The sequence below is a fragment of the Monodelphis domestica genome, chromosome 3 (genome assembly GCF_027887165.1).
Source record: "Monodelphis domestica isolate mMonDom1 chromosome 3, mMonDom1.pri, whole genome shotgun sequence".
Classification (NCBI taxonomy): domain Eukaryota; kingdom Metazoa; phylum Chordata; class Mammalia; order Didelphimorphia; family Didelphidae; genus Monodelphis; species Monodelphis domestica.
The window spans coordinates 337,993,758-338,001,599 of record NC_077229.1 but is presented as its reverse complement, the minus strand read 5'-3'; the positions used below and the strand labels follow the sequence as shown (position 1 = coordinate 338,001,599).

The window sequence follows — 7,842 nt, the reverse complement described above, 5'->3', positions numbered from 1 at the left end:
TCATGGAAAGAAACATGGAAATACAACATTAAATAGATGTGAACAAGAGGAAATGGGGCATTTAAATGCTATTATACCTCTAAGCTAATGCAGCCAAAAGGGCATTCAACAAGGAAAGTAGATGATCTGGCTATAGAAGGAGACAGTAAAAAGAAAGCATGAAGACTAACATGAGATTGTGCATGAAGAACAAACACGACTGATGGGATACTGCAAAGCCCTTTATACTGTTAATAGAATCTGACAATCACTTCAGATTTTAAGTGACAATTTATTTACCTGAGATGAAAAACAAAGCTGTGTGAAGAAAGCATGAGGAGAAAAGCAAACAATCTCACTTTGCTGAATGCTGTACTTTTGATCTAAATGAAAGCTTACTGATAAAGTCTTCATACCACAAATTTTAGTGTTATATGGAGAAAATCCTGATCAGATTCTCAACCTTGTGCCTAAATTAATCACTACATTAAAACTTTAATATTCTTATTGAAGATCTATATAATAACCCTGTGAAATATTTTCATTCATTTCTGAATCCAATTTCTCAAAGGAAATAGGTATTATTATGTCCTTGTAAACCTTATAATACTATACAACACATGTGTATATATATATATATATATATATATAATTGTTAACATTATAAATTTTCACTGTTCTCCATTCTAACCATGATCTTCTATACCCCAATTCAGCCATACACATACATTCTTTCAAAATTCTCTGAAACATTTCTTCAGATTGTGCAACTTGTAATATCTATTCAGATTCCTCTACTGGTCGTAACCTCTGTTAATTTTAGTACTATGCCTTATGTTGAAGGTTATTGTTGAGTTAGCTTTTGTTTGCCTAGTCTAACTATTAGTTCATAAAATTAATGTATATGTATATATATATATATGTACATATATAATTTCAAAATGAAGTATAGTGCTATAGTCATTATTAAATGTTGTCTGATTTGGTCTGAATTTCTAGTACACTGACAACATTAAATATATGATTCTATCATTCAGTGCATTAACTGACCCTACCAGCTTGATGTCATTGAGAAATTAAATAAGCATGCCAATTTGTATCATAATCCAAGCCAATGAAAAAATGTTAGTCACTTCTGAAAGAAAGTCAGTTCCTTTCTTTAGCCATCCTGCAAGAGATTTTTCTTTAAAATTTCATTGGTTATTCCCTACCTCTGGGGAGCCAAACATTCAACCATTTTCAAATCCACATATTACCTTGGTAATTAATATCTTGAATATTTCATCCTCTTTCCCTTTTGTTGTCTTATTCCTGACACTTGTTCTCTTCCACACTATTTTTCAAAATCATAGAGATTTAATAATTACATTAATTTTGTGTTTTACTACCCTTAATAGATATTTATCTGTAATGGGGTTCTTAAATGTATTGAAGGTGTACATTCTTAGAATTTCATAAATTTTCTACTTCATTACAAGTCAGGAATGAAAAAGATTTGCATTTAAAAATCTTCATTTCACTAATGCCCATCCTCTCCTCAATTTCCATTATTCTAATGGAACACTTTTTGAAAGTTATTAATAATTCCTAAATTTGATGACCTTTTTAAAAATCCCCATCTTTCTTTGTCTCTCTCAATCATTTTTCTCTATCCTAGTTGATGCTCTCTCCATTCCCTTAATTTCAGGTAATTTCCAATCTTCCAGTCCTTCCTGTAATTCTCTAATTGTTCTTTAATTGTTTCTTCTGATTCCTTGACTTCTTTGTGTGTGTGTGATAGGAATTATTTGATCTTAGAATGCTTTAGAAAATTCACTTTTAATTCTATGTTATCCTGGAGATATTGTTTTTCTTATTGAACCTTACTTATGGCTTTCTAATTCCTAATATTGAATTTGGAATGTTTAGTTCTCATAGTTCCTGCTTTGTTAATCTTGATATTTTGATTATCTATAGATATTCATCTACTTCATTTTAATTTTTTTGAATTTTTCTATTAAATTAAGAATAGAACTTTGAATGAACTAAGAGTTCTTATCGATTCAATGATAAACCACATCCATATGACTAAAGTTGAAACTTCCCTTCAACTCCTGTCAGATTGGTGATAGATTTCAAATGCATTTTGGAGAGGGTCAATGGAGAAAAAATATTTTTGCTGGACTTTGCATATTATATATGTTTTAATTATTCAGTGGGAAGGAGAAATCATAAATATTTGTAATTGATTTTAAAAGAAGAGGAAAATAAAATAAAACTCAATATGCTAGGTAATTTGACAATTTTCTTTATTTTCTCTCTTTTGTGACATTCTCTTTTCCATTTTTTATTTGTAAATTGTCTTTCTCATCTCTTTTGGATTATTTTTTCATTTTTAAGAAATTAAATTGGAAATTCCATTGGGAATTGTAAATAATAACAACAGCTCCTATTTCAGAAGTTCAAAGATCAAATAATTCCTATCATACACACAAAAAGAAGTCATATATATATATATATATATGTATGTATACAAGTGTACATATCTTTATTTCCTCATAATCCATACTATGCCATTTGAAAAATAGTATTGCTAATAATTTCCATTTCTGTAACACTATGATGTTGAGAAAAAAAAAAACTTTTCTTAAAACAATCCTAAATATGTATTTCTTTCCTTTAAAAAAAAGTTACCTTCTGTCTTAGGATCTATACAATTAATGGTTCAAGGGCAAAAGGGTTGTAAGAACTAGGCAATTAAGTGACTTGTCCAGGGTCTCATAGCTAGGAAGTGTCTGAGGCCAAATTTGAACCTAATTTCCCAACTCTAGGTCTGACACACTCTATCCACTGAGTCACCTAGTTGTCCCATATGAATTTTTTATTACTTAAAATATAAGCTCCTTTAGAGAAGCAACTCAATTAATCTTTCCATATGTTTGTCTGGAATGCATAGCACAATGTCTGGCATATAATAACATTTAATTCATGATTTTTATTTCTACTTGTCTTTTTATGTAACAATTATCAAACAAATATTTGGGTATATAAAAGAATACAAGAAATGGGATAGGATATGGTTTCACTTCTGTTATAAAATTTTATGTAAAATTTAAATTTAAGAGAATAGTACCAAAAACTAATATGTTTAAACTTTTTATACCTTCTATTTCATTTCTGTATATTGTTTTATGAATGCTTTATTTACATCTCTACTATCATTTACTAAGTCCTTCAATAAAAAAGAAGTGCTTTTTAAAAAACCCTTACTTTAGCATCAATACTATATATTGGTTCTAAGACAAAAGAGTGGTAAAGACTAGTCAATGACTTGGCCAAGATCACACAGCTAATAAGTGGCTGAGGCTAGTTTCGAACTGAGGACCTCCCATTTTTAGGCCTTACTCTCAATCCAGTGAGCTAGCTACTCAACTTTCCACAAAATAACACCTTTAAAAGTTCTTCTATTTAATAGATATATACATTCAAGCTTAACACAATTTATATCTTTCAAAAGACTTGTTTCATTTTGTAACTATTATCTTTCCCTACTCTGACAAAAAAGAGAAATCATTCTTTACCAAAAAAAATCTTCTACTTTGAAAAGTCTTGAGTCTATAAAAATTATTGTATTTTGATATTTTGTGGACATTGTGTGAATTGTACTACTGGTTCTACTCGGTGTAATCTGTATCCACTCACATATATATTTATTCTTTATCATATTCATAATATCTTCCTTCATAGTAATTTTTTATCAGGTTCATGGACTGCACAAATCTATTTAAGCACTCATTTTACATTGACACTGATTTTCTTTCCAGTTCTTTACTACAACAATTCTTTCCAATATGAGAAATTTTCATCTTATTTTTTAAAAATACTTATTTATTTAATTAATTTAGGAAATTTTTTTATATGATATATGATTCATGTTCTTTCCCTCTCCTCCTCACTCATCCTCCAGGAGCCAACAAAAATTTCACTGGGTTTTACATATATCATTGATCAAGATCTTTTTCCATATTATTAATATTTAAAATGGAGTAATCATTTAGTCTATATCCCTAGTCATTTCCCAATCAAACCATGTGATAAAGCAGTTGTTTTACTTCTGTGTTTCTACTCCCACATTTCTTTCTCTGGGTGTGGATAGTGTTCTTTCTCATAATTCCCTCCAAATTGTCCTGGAACATTGGATTGCTGCTAGTAAAGAAGTCCTTCACTTTCAATTGTGCCACAATGTATCATTCTCTGTGTATAAGGTTCTCCTGGTTCTGCTCCTTTCACTCTGCATCAATTCCTGGAGGTCATTCCAGTTTACATGAAATTCCTTCAGTTCATACTTCCTTTTAGCACAATAGTATCCTATAACCAACAGATACCACAAATTGTTAAGTCATTTCCCAATAAAAAGACATTCCCTCATTTTCAAAAATCTCCCACAAAAATGTAAAGATTAAAATTAATATCCAATAATCCAAGTACTATATTTAATAACATTTATTAAATATTTATCTTGAAGTACAAGGAAGTAAGGCTAACAAAAACCAAGAGCCACTCCTCCCTCCTCCCACATAGATCCATAGAGAGCATGTGAACATAAACAGAAACTCAAATCTTCCTCCACATAAGGAGACCAGGAAGCTCCATTGACCAAAAGACAATCATAATAGGTGTTACCAACCTTTAATTTTACATGGAGCTCATCAGTATGGGGGGAGAGTGGATAGGGACCACAGGCAGTAAGATGTCAGGGTCTAGAAAATCAAAGGTTGGATCCTCTGGTTACTGTGCCCCAACCACTCCCATACAACTTCATAATCTTTGTGTAGTACCTTGGGCTCTCCCCTGAAGGTCAGTAGGTCCCTGGGTGATTCAGGGGCAACCTCCCATCAAAATATGTTGCTGTGGGTCATTTGGTATGAGTTGTCAGGTGCCTGATTTATGTCCCTCGGATTATTATCAGACCTATAATTATGATTCCTGAAATCACCATTGTAATTGTCATTCTTGTAATTGTTCCTATAAGAATTTCTCCATTTGGTATAGTTCATCATTACCGAAGAAAAATTCCACAGTTCATCATTATGTGGTCCTTCTTATGACAGAATTGGCAGGTAAGGGACTGATAGTTAGGTTCTTGGAGAGGGGCTAGTACCATTGGTTGAGCATCATGCCCTTTGTTTTGTTTATCAATCTTATCCTCCAAAAATTTATTTTTTTTCAAGGTTTCTATGACAAGCCTCTTCTTGTTTTTACTTTTGGCCTTGAAAGATATAAGAAGCAGTGTTTCTCAACTCTTCAAGGTCCATCTGAAGCCACAGTGAGCAATGTATCTTAAAATACTCTTGGACCACCCTGAAAGAGTTGTTGACAAAATATCTCTTTATTTGCTTAACATCTTTGTTTTTAGAAATATCAAGGTCTAGATATCAACACCCAAGCTCAATGAACTTATCCATGAATTGTGAGAGTGCCTCATCTGATTGTCTAAGCTTTTCAATTATTGACCATGCTTCCATATCCTCAGAGCATTCTGGCATAGCTGTTATAATGGCATCCCTACAACGATGTAATTGCAACAGGTTGGAGAGATGATTTTATTTTTTTTTCATGTTACATTAGAAAAGCATTGAGCAAATTTTTGACATCCTTATAGGACAGGTCATATTGATAAAAAATATCAGCCACCTTCTTGGTCACAACCAAAGGTATACATTCAAACAAAGGTAAATTATATTTCAGTTCTCTAATTTCTTGGGGTGTAAAAGGAATATGATGTCTTACGGACACCACAACCCATTGCATCCTATTTCGGGCACTTCCCTTAAGGGGAAAAAACCTTCATAGTAGTCATCTGATGTCTGTGATTATTTAGAAGTTGACTGTAGGGATCCCAAGGCAACATGGGTAGGAACAGGTATGTTAGCAGAACGAGATTTCTTTAAGGTTGGGACTGGTTGTGGAATAGGAGAAAAGGCAGGAGAGGATGGGGATTTATAAGAAGGAACAGGAGAGGTAAGATCAGCCAGGAGTTGTAGAGCACAAAAGAGATGTTGCAGAGTACAAGAGAGAAGGGTCTGAACTTGATGTATATGAGAGGGCTGTCTCATCTCCATTTTGGGAGAAAAAGGATCATCCTCTAGTTGTGGTTCAGGAACAGGCTCACAAAATTCAGACTTGTTTTGAAGGGATCAGTATTTTTCATTAATTCATGTAAGTCTTTAAAATTTTTTTATTGAATTTTCCTGTCGGCTTGCATTTCTGCATTAACCTCTGATATAGAAGCATCTTTTGCCATAAGAATAAAGATCAGAAAAAATAAAATGTCCTAGGAATAGAAGGAGGAGAAGGTAATTTGGAATTTTATATGCTTCTAATTGAATATAAAGCAAAAGGCTTTCATGCATGGTATCATTTATGCTTCTTAGCATTTTGATCAAAAAAAGAAAAAATAATGTATATATTTTTATTTATTATTATTATAAAGGGTGGTATAGAAGGTGAGTGTATATAGCTTATTTTATTTTATGATTTTATTTGGTTTTTATTTTAAAAAATAAAAAGGTGAAAATTTTAAATTATTTCTTTATTGCTGCCATATAGTGGTAGCAAACAACCATTGTAGCTAAGCAGGAAAGGGGGAAAAGAAAAAAGAAAGAAAAAAGGAAGAAGAAAAGTGAGAAGGAAAAAAAAAGATAGGAAAAAATCAGTGCTGAATATAGACCTCTAGAGGCCAACAGGCAACACTACAATTGGGTGGGGTTGTGGGCATGGCTACGAGTGGTTTTTCATGGTAAGGCATGTGGTTTGGGACTGCCAGAAACCAAAAGGGAGTAAATGACTACAAAATTGGGCAGGATCTGAGAGAGAAGGAATAAGGCAATTTGGGTACAGCAAGGTGGGGCCTGGGGTAGTTGAAAGAGGGCCAGGATCCTCCCTGCCAAGACAAAATGGCTGGGAGAGGCTAATAGGCAACCAGGTGCCCAGTGGGAAAAAGGGACTTCCCTTCTATGCTGGGGTAGGGAAAGGGAAGCTTATACTCACCTGCTAGAATAGGAGCAGGTTGGCAGAAGTTGCAGAAAGCTTGAAGATGTAGCAGCTACAAGAGACAGTAGCAGAACCAGGGTGGGAACAAGGTTTTGTGGCTAAAGGAGCAGTTCAAAGCAGTGGGGGAGGAGTGGGACTGCCACTTAGCCAGGGATTGGCCAAGTTGTGGGCAGGAATGGTTTATCAGGCTGATTGGGCTGCTAAATCCAGGCCATGGGGAAGGAGCGGCTTCTTCACCAGGTCCCCTAAATTCAGGCAGCTGGGCCAGTAGGAGAGAAGCAGGCAGGCCAGGGTATAAAAATACTCACAGCTGCCAGAGGCTCAGAAAGCAGAAGTAGAGCTAGAGAATTAGCCACAGCTTAGAGAATGGAGCAAGGGTTTGAAAACTCCCAGCAAAAAAGCAGCTTTGGTTGCAAACTAGTAGTAGTTTTAAACTTCTGGGTTGCTCGGCTGTACTGGCTGTAAGTTTTAAAGAAAAGGGGAAAAAAAAGCTAAATTCTAGAATCCTATTAGGTCATCAAAAATGTAAAGATTAAAATTAATATCCAATATTCTAGTTATTATATTTAATAATAAGTATAAAATAGTTACCTTGAAGTATAAGTAAGTAAGTAAGGTTAGCAAAAACCAAGAGCCACTTCTCCCTCCTCCCACATGGATCCAAAGAGAGAATGTGGGCAGAAAAAGAAACTCAAAACTCTCCCCATGAAAGGAGATGCACAAACAGAAAAAGGAAAAAGGGATTGTGGGAAATGTAGTCTTTAGGGTTCAAAATTCTAAATCAATTTAAAAAAAAGAGTATGGCTATAAATATTTTTGTACACAAATTTT

General features: G+C 33.7%; 1 long non-coding RNA gene across 1 annotated transcript; it reads right to left on the bottom strand.

The window, feature by feature from the left end:
• Nucleotides 1–2,933: 2,933 nt before the first annotated feature.
• LOC130457993 (uncharacterized) lies at nt 2,934–4,764 on the bottom strand. Its single transcript, XR_008917212.1, has 2 exons — nt 4,646–4,764; nt 2,934–4,326 (listed from the first exon to the last, which is right to left on the bottom strand). It is a non-coding gene; the product is annotated as an uncharacterized LOC130457993 (long non-coding RNA).
• Between the last annotated feature and the right edge of the window lie 3,078 nt (nt 4,765–7,842).